The following is a 17,250-nucleotide window of genomic DNA, read 5'->3' on the forward strand; positions in this document are numbered from 1 at the left end:
GAAAAAGGAGAAGAAGGATGCATTGATCTGTGTATCTTGCTTCATTTCTCTCCCTGATTAAAAAGGAAAAAAAAAAAATGGTGGGCAAAAGGTTAAAATAAATGTGGGTATGAACTTTTGCTGACATCTGCCCACCTCTGATCCTGTGTGGGTATAGAAATTAGGGGATCACAGGGGCAGAATAATAACATTTGGACAACTTGTAGGACACCTCTGCTCCAGGTCCCGAAAACCCCACCCTCAGAGCCTTGTGGTCTTTCCCACTTACGTGCCAAACAATATTTTAAAATCATTTTTCATACATGCATTCTTTTATTCCATAAATGCCCAGTGGATCCAAATAGTGTGCTAAGGTATGTGTGGATATGCACATGGCATAGAGCCTTCCCACAAGCAGTCTGCCGTTGGTCATGAGAGAATCCAATAGAGTGGTACAGGGGGAGTGGAGGGAAAGATCCAGGAGTGGGGGGGGGGGGAGGGGGGACACATCTTACTGTTTGCTGGGGTTCTAGGGTCCCAGAAGGAAGATGAGAGTGAAACCCATAGGTTTCTGAGACTTCTGAGGAATTAACTGCTTGCAAGAAATTGGCTTCAGAAGCTATGATGGAGTACTAAGGAATTCCTGTACTTTACTGGCAAATTTTGATACTGCAATTTCTCTTTGTTATTATAAGCCCAACCCAAGAGCTTTTCTTTTTTTTATTTTTAAAAAAAATTTTTAAAAATATTTATTTATTTTTGAGACAGAGAGAGACAGCATGAACAGGGGAGGGTCAGAGAGAGGGAGACACAGAATCCGAAACAGGCTCCAGGCTCTGAGCTGTCAGCACAGGGCCCGACGCGGGGCTCGAACTCACAGACCGTGAAATCATGACCTGAGCCAAAGTCGGACGCTTAACCGACTGAGTCCCCCAGGCGCCCCAGGACTGTTCTTTTAAAGGAAATCATCAGATTTGGCAAATGATTGCTTCTCTAGAAATACTGCTTATTAAGATGAATCCTCATTTCTTTTGTCCTCTACACCCAAAGGGAAGAAAAGTTCAAGAACACAAATAAATGTTTCATTCTTTCTGCCTGGGTGATGGACTCTGTGACCCCTATCTCCCAACCCTAGCACCCCCAGGCTGCCCTCCCTGAAACACTGGACTTAATTTGCTGGGAGCTCTGTCCAGACTCCTTTCTCCCCCTTCCACTAGCTGTTATCTGAGTCACAGGGAAAAGAAACAGAAGAGGGATAAGCTGAGATGTGGCAACAAAGGGACCATGATCAGATCTATCCCCTATATTGTCTATGAAGGTATTGCACTCTCTGGGGATCTCATCAAGTGCTATATATAATATGCAGAGAAACCCGTGGTTCCCTTCACTGTTTAATACATCAGATCAGTGCCTTAGAATTCTCAGAAACCATTTGTTTTCCTCTAACAAACTCCTTTTCTCTTTCATATCTCCCCGTAAATCTGATTTGAAAAAAAAATTGTTTAAACAAACCCATGGTGTCAGATTTGTTCTAGCAACATGGGGTCACAATACATTCTACTCTTGGCAGTTCAAGATAAAGATTACCCAAAGAAAAGGAAGAGATTAAATGAAGCCATAGCTCTAACAGTGCAGCACAATTGGGTGAAAAGCTATTAATATATAGTGTGAACTTTAGAATTGTTGAAAGGAACATACTTTTTATTTTATTGTTTTATTATTTTTAATGTTTATTTACTTTTTGAGGGAGAGAGAGAGAGACAGAGTGCGAACAGGGAAGGGGCAGAGAGAGAGGCAGACACAGAACCCAAAGCAGGCTCCGGGCTCCAAGCTGATGCAGGGCTCGAACCCACGAACCACGAGATCATGACCTGAACCGAAGTCAGGCGCTTTACTGACTGAGCCACTCGGGCACCCCGGGAACGTACTTTTTAAACAAATATATGAAGAGTCCACTATATGCCCAGAATTGTACAAAAATACTTTCCCTATAAATATTTAAATGTAATTTTATCAACATTTTTGCTGAATGTAACAGTAATAAAATACTAGTAGTTACCATGTGTTGAGTGCTTCCTATGTGTTAGGAACATGCTAAGAAGTCCACATGCATCATCTCATTAAATCTCAAACAATACATGAGATAGAGGCGATCATCTCCATTCTCATGATGCAAAGATAGAGGTGAGAGAGTGTTCACACCCAGCCACTTTCCCAAGGGTCTGCTGACTATCATAGTAGGGCAAATCTCTAGAACTCCAAGCCCTGCCTATGTCTCTCCCCAAGGTCCACAGGTCCTGGGTCTCAAACCTCCTTGCCATTTCGCCACAGCTACCTTGCTGGCTTTTCTTCCTCTTGTCCTTCTCCTCCATGACTCATGGCGACATAGGTTAACAACAAATATTTCTCAGCCTCCCATGAGTTAATGAACAGCTAATATTCCCAGATAATAGCAGCGTCTAAGAAACTGCCCACAGTGGTTTAAAGCAGTTGATTATCTTAAGGAGATTCAATACGGTAGTCTCCCCACCGACCCCTCATCTGTGGTTTTGCTTTCCTTCATTTCAGTTATCAGTCGGCCGTGTTCTGGAAGCAGATGATCCTCCTCCTGGCATCTTGTCAGAAGGTCAATAGTTGCCCATCCCTGCATCACGGTGCCTGCATTATTCACCTCACTTCATGCCATCCCGTGGGTATTTGATCATTCTGTATCATCGCAAGAAGAAAGGTGAGTAGAGTATAGTAAGATATTTAGAGAGACCACATTTGCATAACTTTCATAACAGTATGTTCTTATAATGGTTCTGTTTTATTATTAGTTATTTGTTATGACTACTAATAATATTACGGTGCCTAATTTTTAAGTTAAACTTTATCACAGGCATGTCTACATAGAAAAAACACATAGTGCATATGGGATTTGGTACTATCCATGGTTTCAGGCATCCACTGGGGGCCTTGGAACATATCTCCTGAGGGGAAGGGGGAAGCTCTGTATGTCCTTGTGCTGCCAATTGCTTGGGAAATAGCCAACCACCCCTTCATTGTAGGAAGCTAACCATCGTGTCTGTTCAGAATTACATTATAGGAAATTCTGAACTGGCAAACTGTGACTTAATAAGGTTTTAAAGCAACTTCCAGACAGCTGAGTCATCAAGTGTTTTTGGAAAATTATGTGCCATACGTTGAATTCATTGCCCTATCTCTGCAGTGGCATAAGATATTTATCTGAATTATGAAATGATTTTAGTTGATAGCTGCTCGAAATTGTCTTCCAAATTTATGTACCCTCTGTGACCAGAAGATATTCTGCAAACACTGACCTGACTTATTTTTGTTTCCCCAGTTTACTGTTGTTCCCTCCTGGCCTTCCATGTCTAAGGCAGAGCCCTGAGGCTCACTGCCCCTCAGTAATGAGGAGGGGGACATGGGCCCTGCTTGGAAGAAAGGGCTGTGGGACAAGTGGACATCAGGGCAAGTCCTGAAAGCCTTATTCTGTTTACAGAGAGAAGGATTTTCTAAAGTCCATTAACCTCCATGTAACACGTCAAGAGCCAGGGCTCGGAGACTAGCTATAGGTGCAGTCTAGGAGAGGAAGGAGACCTTTTCCCTCTGGCCCCAATGAACTGTAAGAAGATGAAAAAAAATGAAGCTGGTAGACTCAGAGTACCCCACCTCCCCTCTCTGGGGAGTGGTCTCAGACTCTGAAAGGACACAGCCTGGAAGCACATTGTCCCTGTGCTCCTCATCTAACCACAATCAGACAGGAGGGTAAAATCAGTGCCGTGTGGTCCTCCACAATTCAGCCCCTGAACCTGCCTTAGCCCTGTTGTTTCACAGAAGGCATTTGGAGATCCGCACGTGCTGTGGAGGGTTGTGGGAGTAGCCAGTGGAGGTGGCTGGCAGCCTGTGAGAGGGACACTGGGGAGAGTGACTGAATCATCCTACACTGGTCTGGACGCTAAAGGGGAATCACAGCCATCCTTGCAGGTAACGCAGTGCCCGTGGGAGCTGAGGTGAGCCGTGCCAGGGAGGGCCACAAACCTGAACTAGATCCCATAAATCACAGTGTCAGATGTTCCCAGACACAGGTGGACAGGAGCATCTCCACGGAAGCTGGAGACACCAAAGAAGGTACACGGCTCTGCACAGATGGCCCTAGAAACCCTTCTTCCCCCTACATCCATATGCAATCGCAGCGAGAAACAAGGAAATCGAAAAGATACTAAGTCATCCAAAAGAGCCAGAGTCACCGCCTAACAAGTGTTTAAATAATTGGATCGAGTTGGATTTTCTAAGTTGGACTAAGGCTAGTGTTTATTATTTTTTTTTCTCCTGTCATCCAACAGAGTAGTAGTTTACAGGGGTGACCTGATCGCTTCAGATGGGTAACTGCCGGTCCTGACACCATTTATTTAATAGTACCTCTTTTTAATAGTGCCTACTGGTTTCATATGCCACATTTTCCATTTAGTAATATCTGATATATATTTGGGGTCTGTTTCTATTCTGTTCCGTTCATGTGCCCATACCAAACCGCTTTAGTTTTTACAGTTTTAAGAGATATTTATTTTCTCTTAAGACCATGCCTCCTCCGCTTGTCATCATCATTTTTTCAGAAAGTTCCTGGCTGCTTCTGCGTATTCCCACACATGAACTGTAAGTTCATAGACACACTCAGATTCAAGAAGAGGTGGGTGTGGGGGCTACACAAAGGCCTGGATGCTGAGAGGCAGGGTTCAATGCGGGCCGCCACAATAGTCTTAAAAACTTCCGGTACGCGCTATATCTTGAGTCACTGACACAATGCTAGGCTCACCGTAGATTCCCAGCAAACATCTGTTGAATGGCTACTACTGAACCACCTGGCTAATAACATTGCATACATAAGCAGCACCACTGGAAACGTAGAAGTTCAGTTTCTGAAGACAAAGTCTGAGAAACTACGCTTGCTGCTCTCATGTGTTGGGGTCATTTACACCTCAGTTAGACCCCATTCTACTTCTTGGAAGGCATCCTACTTCTTGGAAGGCATCACCTATTATTATGCCTCAGGAAGACATCCTTCCTGAGAATCTATTCAAAATACACATTAAACCAATAAATAAGTTACAGCATTTATGTTCTGTGGAAACAAAGGGGAAGTTCTTTGAGGAGAGTGGTTAGTGTAGAGGGAGGCCAGGAGGTTTCATTGTTCTAGTGAGTCAGGGAAGACTTCCTGGAAGAGAAACCCTTTGAGAAACCCTTTGAATGATGGGAGAAGATAGAGGTTGATTGGGGATATTCTGGGCAAGTGGTATGACCTAAAAAGGAATATCCAAGACACAAGAGGAAGATGGACGAAAGGGTTGGTGAAGAGCTGCAAAAAATGGAGGGCCATATGGGGAAGGTGTTTGAAAGGATTGTGCAGGCACTTTCTGCAGAAGCTTTCCAGTGCCTGACACACTTTTGCAAAGGTGAACATTTATTGAGTCTGAGAATCCAGAAGGAGATCACTTCGGCATTGTCACTCCACTGCTCGGGCTCCCATTCCCTTCCATTCCAGAAGGGAATGGAAGCCCTTCCCTTCTGGAAGGGTTCACGTTGAGGCACAGGATGAGCGTGACTGTATCGCAGGTTCACAGGTGCCAGAGTGCAGCAATGCACAGCCTCAACAACACCAGGTTTAAAAGTGGTTTCCCTGGGGTGTCTGGGTGGCTCAATCGGTTGAGCATCCACCTCTTGATTTTTGGCTCAGGTCGTGATCCCAGTATCGTGGGGATCAAGCCCTGCATTGGGCTGAATGCTGAGCATGGACTCTGCTTGGGATGCTTTCTCTCTCTCTGTGTCTCCCCTGCTCACTCACTCATGTGTGCTTGTGTGTGTGCGTGCATGTTGTGTGCATGCTCACACGTGCCTTCTCAAATAAAATAAATAAAAACAAAAGTGGATTCCTTGAAAAGAAACACTGATACTGAGAGGAGGCAACCTGAGTGAGCCCCAACTGCCTGGAGCTCTATTCCATGTTGAGTAAAGCTGCCTATAGGAAGCCTGAGCTCCTTGAAGAACATAATACACAGGGCATGTCCCCTGCCAGAGAGCACCCTGCAAGGGGCAATGTGGGTTCCTCTGACCATTCTTTGTGACCACCCATTTCACAATGAATGTGGGAAGAAGTGGCTGGGAAATGGCAGGAAGCAGGCACTGTGTTCCCTGCTTGATCCAACACTGCTGAGTAACCAGCAAATTCCTGGAACTGCCTTTACCATTTGTGGCTCTTATTTGGAACCACACTCTTGAGTCAGACAGCCAGGAAGGCTTACTAAATATTTGCCACATGTAGAATCCTCAGCCAGTTTCCATAAAAAGATGCATGAAGTCACAAGTGAAAGTAAGCCCCAAAAGTCATCTATCTAGTTCCCCTGCTATCAGGAAAGAGAATGCCAGATAACCAAGCCAATTAGTTATTAGGAAAAATATGCCTTGGTCTCAGCCCTTAGAAGGTTCTGGGGATACCTCAAAGTGATAAAATAATTGGGAAATGAGACCCAAACACCATGGAGAAAGAGGATTGATTTGCCCTGGAGAAAATCAGGTTGAAGGCACAGTGTTTTAGTTCTATGGAAGATTCTGAGGCGGAAGAGAGAGGTCAACACTTCTCTTCCTCTGCTGGGGAGAGAGCAAGAGGAAATGGGTCTAAAGAACAGCATGTGGAACTGAAAATAAACACAAAGCACTGACAAACATCAGCATTATTACATCCTGGAACACCAAGGGCAGGTATAGACTCTTCATTTAAAAAAAAATCTATCCATTATACTCTTGTCTGAACACAGACCAAAAAAGATCTAGAACAACCTCTCCAAAGTCCTTCTATGTTATGGTTGTTAACAATAATTATTTTTTAATTAAATACCTAATAGTTTATTAATTATCAATAGTAATTATTATCATTATTATTTCTAATTCTCTATAATAAATGGGTTTCATTTTATGCTAAGATAAGAATTCTTAAAAAAATTTCATCTAGTCTTCTGTGACTTAAAAAAATTATAGTTAGACTTTTAATAAAGACTGGAATTGCCTGGTATATGAAAATGTGAGATATAAAATTTCACTACTTTTATGTAGATAAGTTGTATGGCCCTTACTTTAAAAATAACATAGGGTATTATTTATACTTGCTTTTTTTTTTAAGTCCTGTTATATTACACAGTCTACTGAAACTATCACCTGGCTTAAAGAAACAAAAGTGCAAAACTCACTGGAGTGTTGCACACTTCCATAAAACAAATCATATTTTTAAAACACATTTTTCGGTTGTTTTGCTAGTTCATGTCCCACACTCAACTGACATGCATTTGGAAATCACTTCATAGCATGAGTTTATCAGTATTCTAAATGATTCTTTTAATCTGTTCTCAACAAATTGGTGATTTGCCTAATGTACTACTTTTGGTGAATTTGGTCATTTGAAATAGAATTCTAACGATATTCACTATGTGAGCTAGAATATCAATAAAAAAGAGGCACTTTGCCTACAAGCCAAGATATAGATGTAAAGTAACAATAGCAACACAGTTCTGGTCTGAAGCACGGACATGAAGCCACCCAATGGTTTATCAGATATGTGCATTATGATACCAAGCAATGCACCAAAATAGGGCAGATGTTAGAGGACAATGGAAAAAGGCAATCACTTCCGGCTGGAATGATCAAGATAGTCTCCTAAGAGGGAGCATTTGAGCCACATTTAGAACATAAGTAGGATTTTGATTGACCAAAAGCATTCTAGGCAAGGGGAATGACATGAGCAAAAGTGTAGAGGCAGGGGCCAACTTATTAGGGAACAGTGAGGCATTGACATAGCTGAATTAGTTAAATCAGAAGTATATCATATGGGCTTTAAATGTTATTCTAAGGTTGAGGACTGCATTTTTCAGAAAATGGGAAGTCATTGGAGGTTTTTTGTTTTTGTTTTTTTTTTTACCCAAGTGTGTGTCTAATTACTTGTGGCACTATGCCAGATGGAGATACACCAGAATTACCCAAAGACATATTCCTGACTTTCCTATTCAGATGCATCACCAGGGTTACTACATATGTAGGAACAAAAACAAGAACAACAACAACAAAAAAACAAATAAGAGGGAAAAAACAAGTTTGAATAATTGGTAAAGAAAGTCTCAACTACATGTTTTAAAAAGTACAATTAGGGAGGAAGGAAAATATTTAATTGACCCTCAAGTTTAATAGAACTCAGGGAAATGCAAATCAAGACCACAAAATAACATTTTCCACCTACTAGACAGACAAAAATTAAGATATCTGACAATGATTGGTAGAATAATTAGACAAAAATCAACATGGATATAGAAGAACTCAACAACACCATCAAATAGATATTTTTGGAACATCCCACCGAACAACAGCAGAATACACATTTATTTCAAGTGCCCGTGAAACATATAGCAAGAAGGACTATGTCCTGGACCATGAAACCAACCTCAACAAATTAAAAAGAATTACAATCATACAGAATGTATTTTCTGACCACATGGAATCAAACTAGAAATCAATAACAAAGATAACAAGAAATCTTCAAATACTTGGACTAAACACTCTTCTAAACAACCCGTGGGTCAAATAGGAAATTTCAAGAGAAATTTTAAAAATACCTGAACTGCATGAAAATGAAAATAGAACATATCAAAATTTTCATGATACAGCTAAAGCAGTATTAAGAGGGAAATTCATAGTGTTAAATGTCTCAAGCTTTCACCTTAAGAACCTAGAAAAAGAAGAGAAAAAGCCAAAAGCAAGCAGAAAGAAGGACATAATAAAAATCAATGAAATTAAAATCCAAAAACAACAGAGAAAACCACTGAAACAAAGAGTTGATTCGTTGAAAAGATAAAAAAAATTGACAAACCTCTAGGAAGACTGACCAAGGAAAAAAAGAAGACACAGATGACCAATATCAGGAATGAAATGTAATATACTAGAGAACCTCCAGATATCAAGAGAATAATAAAGGAATGCTATGAGCAATTATACACGCATAGACAGGGCAACTGAGATGAGATGGACCAATTTCTAGAAAAATATTAATTACAACAACTCACCCAATATGAAACAATTTTAATAGCCTTATAAATACTAAAGGAATTGACTAAAGACACCCCCCCCCCAAATCTCAAGGTCCCAGTGGTTTCACTGGAGAATTCTAAACATTTAAAGCAGAATTAACACCAATTTTATACAATCTCTTCCAGAAAATAGAAGAGGGGGCATTTCCCATTTCATTTGTGAAACTGGACAAAGTCTCTTATTCCAGAGGTACAAGTCAGTTTCAAGTCAATTTCAATATTTGAAAATCAATATAACCCACTTCACAGACTAAAAAAGAAAAATCACACATATCAATTGATGAGGAAAAACTATTTGAAAAAATTCAACAATGATTCATGATAGAAACTCCCAGAAAAACAGGAATAAAGGGGAACTTTATTTCCCTCAATCGCATCTACAAAAGCAATACAGCTAACATTGTACTTAATAGTGAAAGACTGAATGCTGTCCCCTCTAAGATCTGGAACAAGGCAAGAAAGTTTGCTCATATTCAACATAATGCTGAATATTCTAGTCACTGCAGTAGGCAAGAAAATAAAATAAAAAGTATATAGATCAAAAAGGAAGAAATGAAACTCTCCATATTTGCAGATGACATGATTGTTTACATAGAAAATCCCAAGTAATCTACAAAAAATTCCTAAAACTAATAGGCGAGTTCAGCAAGTTCACAAGACACAGGATAAACCTACAAAAATCAAATGAATACATGGATGCCAAAATTTAAAATTTTTAAATAGTAACTCAAAAGAAATATTTAGGTGTTACTCTAACAAACACATAAAGACTTACATGCTAAAAGCTACAAAATGTTGATGAAAGAAATAAAAAATCTAAATAAGTGGAGAGACATACTATGCTCATGGATTGGAAGACTCAACCTAGCTAAGATGCCTATTTTCCCCAAATTTATGTACAAGCTAAATGCAATTCCTATGAAAATCCCAGAAAGATTTTTTTGTAGATATATTATTCTAAATTTATTCTAAAAAGATTATTCTAAAATTTATATGGAAAGACAAAGAAACTAGAATAGCTGAAACAATCTTGAAAAAGAGGAAGAAACTGGAAGGAATCTATGAAATTTCAAGACATTATATAGCTATAGTAATATATATTTATATTTATATAATATATATTTATATAACATATATTTCAAGACATTATATATCTATAGTAATCAAGATATATATAAATAATATATATAAGTATATAACATATTTATATAATGTATAATATATATTTCAAGACATTGTATAGCTATAGTAATCAAGACTATGAGGTATAGGCAGAGACACAGACACATATCTAAATAGAACAGAATAAAAAACCCAGAAATAGACCCACAGAAATAGACCCAAATAAATAATATGCTCAGTTGATTTTTGACAGTGATGCAAAAGCAATTCAGTGGAGGAAAGATCTACTTTTGGAGAAATGGTGCTGGAGCAAAAGACCCTAATTAAGACTCACATCTTACAGAAAAATTAAGATGGATCACATCCTTAAATCTAAAATGCAGGGGCATCAGGGTGGCTCAGTCAGTTAAGCATCCAACTCTTAATTTCGGCTCAGGTCATGATCTCATGATTCTGGAGCTCCAGCTCCACATCAGGCTCTGAGCTGGCAGTGAGTAGCCTGCTTGAGAGTCTTACTCTCTGCCCCTCCCCCACTCACTTGCGTGTGTGCACGTGTGCACGCTCTTTCTCTCTCTCAAAATAAATAAATAAACTTAAAAATTCTTTAAAATACATAAAATGCAATGCAAAAACTATGAAACATTTAGAAAAAAAGTGAGAGAGAATCTTTAGGATCTAGGGCAAGTCAAAGAGTTCTTAGACTATATCAAAAGCATGACCAATAAAAAGAAAGACTGGTAGATGGGACCTCATCAAAATTAAAAATTTTATTCTCCAAAAGGCCCTGTTAAAAGGACGAAAAGACAAGTTACAGAGTGGAGAAAATAGTTGCAAACCACACATCTGACAAAAGACTAGTATCTAGAATATATAAAGAGTTCTCACAGCCCAGTTATAAAATGGATGAAAGACACAAAGAGACACTTTACTGAAGAGCACATACAGATAGCAAACATACGAAAAAATATTCACCGTCATTATCCGTTAGGGAATGCGTATTTAAGCCACAATGAGATATACTACTCACCTATCAGAATGGCTAAGATAAAAAATAGTGACAACACGAAACGCTGGAGAGCATGCTGAGAACCAGTATCATTCATATACTGCTGGTGGGAATTTCAAATGGTTCAGCCACTCTGGATCCAAAGTACTTTGACGGTTCTTGAAAAACTGAACACTCAACTACTCTCAGACCTTGCAATTGTACACCTGGACATTTTCCCAGGAAAACGAAAACTTATGTTCACAAAGTGAACGTTTCACACAATATGTTCACACAAATTCCTGTACACAAGTGTTTGTAGCAGCTTTATTCATAGTAGCTAAGAACTGGTGCCTCCCGATGGGTGAAGGATTAAATGAACTGTGGGGACATCCATACCATAGAATACTACTCACCAATAACAACAACAATGAACTGTTGATATAGGCAACAACCTGGATCAACCTCCAGAGAACTATGCTGCGTGAAGAAAAGTCAATCTCAAAAGATCATATATTGTATGACTACATTTACAACATTCTTGAAATGACAAAATGATAGAAATACAGAACAGATTAGCGGCTGCCAGGGATTAAGGATGGGGTGGACCAAGTATGAGACCGTCTATATCTATGACTATAGACGGTGCTGCCGACACTCGTGATCTTTGTGGTGAGGGGAATGTTCTCTATCTTGACTGCATCTATGTTAGTATCTGTTGTGATACCGTACCAAAGTTGTTAAAGATTTTACCACTGGAGGAGACTGGGTGAAGGGCACGTGGGATCTCACTGCAAGCAAATCTAAAATATCTCCAAATAAAAAATTTAATTAGGGGCGCCTGGGTGGCGCAGTCGGTTAAGCGTCCGACTTCAGCCAGGTCACGATCTCGCGGTCCGTGAGTTCGAGCCCCGCGTTGGGCTCTGGGCTGATGGCTCGGAGCCTGGAGCCTGTTTCCGATTCTGTGTCTCCCTCTCTCTCTGCCCCTCCCCCGTTCATGCTCTGTCTCTCTCTGTCCCAAAAAAAAAAAAAAAAAAAAAAAAAAAAAAAAAAAAAAAAAAAGTTGAAAAAAAAATTTAATTAAAAAAACCCAAAAATGATAAATACAAAATTTAAGATAGTGAAGGGGGAAGGGGATAGAATAGGGAGGAGCATAGAAGTGAATGAAAGAGATTGTCGGTGTACTGGCTCTTGGATTACATGGTGAATTTAGAGACGCTTTGTTATATTATTAATGAGTAAAAAAAAAAAGTGACAAATAATTAAAAGATCCAATGACGACAGAATAGAAGTATAGAATAAAGAATAAAGGTTAACTCAATTTTGTGTACCCGGGATCTAGGAGGTAAGTGACAAACTAGCCCAGCTCCTTTTGAGAGGCAGACTTTGGGCTGCTTTTTACACAAACCTGAGGCTCTTTCAGCTCTAAAGAGGCCAAGAGCATGGGAGATTGTTAAGAGCGAAAAAAGATTTCTTGAAACAACCCCAGTCACTCATCTTGAGTGTCTGGGGGAATAGCAAAGCTATCGCTCTCTTTCTAGTGAAATCTACCGCACTGTCAGTGGAAGTCACTCACAGTTTTTTCATGCAGCAGACGTGTGATCAGTGCTCTGAGCCCAGCCCTGTGTTAGACACAGCAAGCAGCTGGAGCTGTCCCCTGGGAAATTACAAATTAGTTGTAGATAGTAGTAGGTTGTAGAGGAAGAGTGAAATTACTTTAAAAAGGGAGTCACAAATGTCTCATTCATTGTTTTAAAGAGAATAATGAGTAATCTCTTCAGATACTAGGCTGTTATAATTCTGATGGTGTGCTACAACTTAGGGCTGCACTAGATATTAGCATTGCATAACTAGTGAAAACACTCTTACTAGACGTCGTTCTGTGGGAAACAAAATTGGGGGGGGGGACAGAAGAAAAAGCAGTCACTTAGTTATTGTGTGAAGTATGCTACCACGGTGCTTATGTAAGCCAGTAATGTGCTGTGATGGTAGGTGCTGGACCTTCTCTGGGGGCAGCTCTTCTAATCCAAACGCTACTTGCCCCAATGTAGGTGTTCATTATATATTAATTATAGATTAATCATTAATATTAATCATGTTAGTGAGTGCATGTTCTACTTGAGTTTGAATGCCAACTCTGCCACTTTTCTGGGTAAGCCGGGCACGTTCCTTAAGCTCTCTGTGCTTTGATGGTTTCATTTCCAGCGCTGGTTATTCCTACCTCCAGGCACTGGGCTGGGCAGTGGGGCCAGAGTGATAAGACATCGCCTTTGCCTTCGTAGGTTTTCTAATCTAGTAGGGGAAGAAAGACGTGTAAATAAGGAATGAGGTGTTAATATACATAAGAACTGGAAAAACACACACCAAACTAAAAACTAGAATTGTGGATGGTGCTCACTCTTAATTTATCCATAATGGTTGAGTCTCCCCTTTAAAAATTTTTTTTAATTTTTTTTTTTTTTTTTGAGAGAGAGAGAGAGAGAGTAGGAGAGGGACAGAGAGAGAGGGAGACACAGAATCTGAAACAGGCTCCAGGCTCTGAGCTGTCAGCACAGAGCCCGATGTGCCGCTTGAACACATGAACTGTGAGATCATGACCTGAGCCAAAGTTGGTGCTCAACCGACAGACTGACCTGACTGAACCACCCAGGCGCCCCGAGTCTCCCCTTTTTACAATGGAAATGTATTCACGTATTTGTTACATAAATGTAAACATTTTAACTGCATAAAAAAGTAAAAAGATATGTAGTTCATTCTGATTGTCAAGGAAAGTCTTTGTGGAGGGAGAGATGCTTAAGCTATACTGTGAAAGAGTAGATGTTCATCGAGTCAACTGAGCTAGGGGTAAGAAGGGGATGTATGTGGAAAAAAGAAGACGGAAGCAGAAAGACAAAAGCCACAGAGAGTGGAGACAACTGGGCATGGTCTGGAGGATTGCAAGCAGGCATACTGCATGAGCATAAGGGGTGATGTGGCTCTAGAAGCAAGAGAAGTTCAGAGAGATGGAGGGAACCATGGAAGCCAAGAGGAGTAGTGCTTCATCCTGGTGACAAAGGACATCCTGGTGACAAGGAAAGGTTCTAAAAGCAAGAGTCACGTGGCAAACTTGCACTTTTAGATGGTCTGGAGGCCCACAAGAGCAGAAGAAGGAAGGCCTTTTATAGGGCACCTGGGTGGTTCAGTGGGTTAAGCGTCCAACTCTATTTTGGCTCAGGTCATGGTCTCATGGTTTGTGAGTTTGAGCCCCGAATTGGCTGCTGCTGCACTGACAGTGTGAAGCCTGCTTGGGGTTCTCTCTCTCCCTCTTTCTCTGCCCCTCCCCTGCCCGCGTGCCAGCTGTCTCTCTCTCTCTCTCTCTCTCTCTCTCTCTCTCTCTCTAAGTAAATAAACACTTAGGAAAAAAAGAAAAACGAGGCAGAGGTGGATTTACTTTGAAGCCAGTGAAGTGTGAGCCCATCACGTAGACCTGTCCAAGGCCCGGGAAGGGGTCATGGCACTATGTTCACTTGGTTACATATTTTCATAAAATCAGCAAAAGAAAGAGATTTTAGCTGCGATTAATCAAGACTGTGGCTTCTTTCCACTCCAGCTTTCTCTCTGACATATTTCCTCTCCGGTCAGGCGGCACCGGGATGACGGTGTGCATTTTTGAGAGACAGCAAAGGGGGGTTGGGGTGGTATACATTTACGTAGGGAGTAGAGTTTTTACGGATAGGAGACTGGTATAGGAATGGTTTCCAGGATACTCTTAACGCCCACTGTGCCAACTCACGTGATGTGGCCTGCAAAAGCGCAGGGCAGGCGTTATTGCGATGTGAACGTATCCTATGGTGTTGGCACCAGAAGTAAGCAGGCAGTGGAAGTTTGAAATATACTCAGCCCAACCTAGTGGGGGGCTGAGTCTTCCAGTTATCAGCCGTGTAACGGTGGAAGATTCGGTTCTCATGGATGCCTAGTCAAAGAGGAAGTCCTCGCTGTCCCGGGTTTTACCTGATGATGCAGCTGACACAATTATATATACATAAACTTTTTGGTGAGAATCATAGGAAACAGAGTTGACCAGAGCTCCTGTATTTTGAGGATGTGAGCCGCAAGCACACCACGCTATAGAATCACATGATTTGTGTAGCTCAGCTGTCAATAACATAGTGCCCATCAAAGAAAAGATGCAGTGATCTTTCTATTCTCGTCTGGACAAGTGACTTCCAAAAACATTGTTATATATTGTGATAAGAAGGGGTGGTCAAGGAGTACACGGCCGAAAAACCTATGTAATAAAAGCATAAGGAGTGCGTTAGCTATTGGTGAGAAAGACCCCGAACGAGAGAAGTAGGGCCGAGGACAGAGGACGGAGCTCAGGGCAGCACTGGCTAGGAGGCAGGCAGAACTGCCGAGATGAGAGAGACAGAGGGACAGAACAAGGATGATGAGCCAGTCATTTAAATCTCCCAGCCTCTTTTCCAGAATCTTCTAGGGTCACTCACTGGCATCCCACATAAGTATCATCCTCCTTCTTTTCCTGTCTCCTTTTTCCTCCTTTTTCGCCTTTGGCCTTTTTCTTTTTCCCTCCCTCCTTTTTCAGGGCCAATTCTACACAAAGGAGTAAGACGGTAATAACCTAACACAGTGTGATTAAATCACTGTCTCCCAGTCTCTTTCCACTCGTAAAGCCAGGGAGCCTAAAATTCCACTATTTGAAATCCGTCCTTTGCGTGAATGCATTATCAATGCTTTTTCCTTTTAAAATGTAAACACCTTCAGTAGAGGTAACTCGAACGCCCAGGTTTGGCTGGCTGTCTTTGTCTTTTTCCTCTCTGAGAGCTGCAGGAGAGAAAAGCCTGCCGGGTGGGAAGTTTGGCTGGAGGAAATGTCGTGAAACATCGTGCTGTGTTTTGGATTCTACAGAGTCCATAACTTCACCTTGGGTTGCACACCTTTTGGGCAATCCCAGGCACCTGAGAGACAGCTTCAGGGAGTGGATGTTTCTAGAAGGGGCTATGAAAGGGAAGTTGCTAAAAACAACACTTGACCTGTTGTTTGGGGCATGTCTTCATCTTATATTTATCTGCTCCTGTTTTTTTGTTTTCTTCTTTACCAGGAATCCAACAAGTGACCCGAGAAACAAGCAGTCAACTGTAGTCCACCTAAAAGAGTTCCCTAATTAGCTAGTAGGATTTTCATACACAGCTGGCCGGACTATTGATTGTAAGGTCGTTTTGCAATATATGTCAAATACCTTGAAAATACGTATATTCCTTTTGATTAGCAATTCCATTCCTACAAATTAAACCTAAGGCCATAATCAGAGAGGTGCAAAAATATGTGAGTGTAAGGATTGATATGGACTGTATTGTGTCTCTCCCTAAATTCATAGGTCAAAGCCCTGGCCCCAAATGTGACTGGAGCTGGAGATTGGGTCTTTAAGAGGGAGTTAAGGTTAAATGAAGTCATAAGGGTGGGGCCCCCATCTAATAAGCCTGTGGCCTTAATAACAAGAGGAAGAGATGGGCGCCTGGGTGGCTCAGTCGGTTAAGCGTCAGACTTCAGTTCGGGTTGTGATCTCACAGTTTGTGGGTTTGAGCCCCACGTTGGACTCTGTGCTGACAACTTGGAGCCTGGAGCCTGCTTCAGATTCTGTGTCTCTCTCTCTCTCTCTCCCTCTCCCCCACTCACGCTCTGTCTCTCTCTGTCTTTCAAAAATAAATAAATATTAAAAAAATTTTAAAAAAAGAAAAAGAAGAGAAAGAGAGAGACATCTCTCTTTTCTCTCCCTGCCATGGGAGGACACAGTGAGAAAACAGCCATCTACAAGCTGGGAAGAGGGTCTTTACCAGAAACCCAACTGACCAGCACCTGTTCTTGGATTTTCTAGGCTCTAGAACCGTGGAGAAATACATTGTTTACATCACCCAGTCTGTGGTATTTTGTTATGGCAGGCAGGCTAAGAATGATTTTTATAACAATGTTGTTTGCACATATGGAAAAATTGGAAACAACAGAGTAATAGATATCTAGAGCAGCTATGGTATATCTCTA

At 41.0% G+C, this 17,250-nt stretch overlaps 1 long non-coding RNA gene across 1 annotated transcript; it reads left to right on the forward strand.

Moving 5' to 3' along the window:
* The first annotated feature begins 1,823 nt into the window (after window positions 1-1,823).
* On the forward strand, window positions 1,824-16,516 carry LOC123382832. Its single transcript, XR_006591866.1, has 2 exons — window positions 1,824-2,707; window positions 16,313-16,516. It is a non-coding gene; the product is annotated as an uncharacterized LOC123382832 (long non-coding RNA).
* Window positions 16,517-17,250: the final 734 nt, after the last annotated feature.

The sequence above is a fragment of the Felis catus genome, chromosome F1 (assembly GCF_018350175.1).
Source record: "Felis catus isolate Fca126 chromosome F1, F.catus_Fca126_mat1.0, whole genome shotgun sequence".
In the NCBI taxonomy this organism is placed as follows: Eukaryota; Metazoa; Chordata; class Mammalia; order Carnivora; family Felidae; genus Felis; species Felis catus.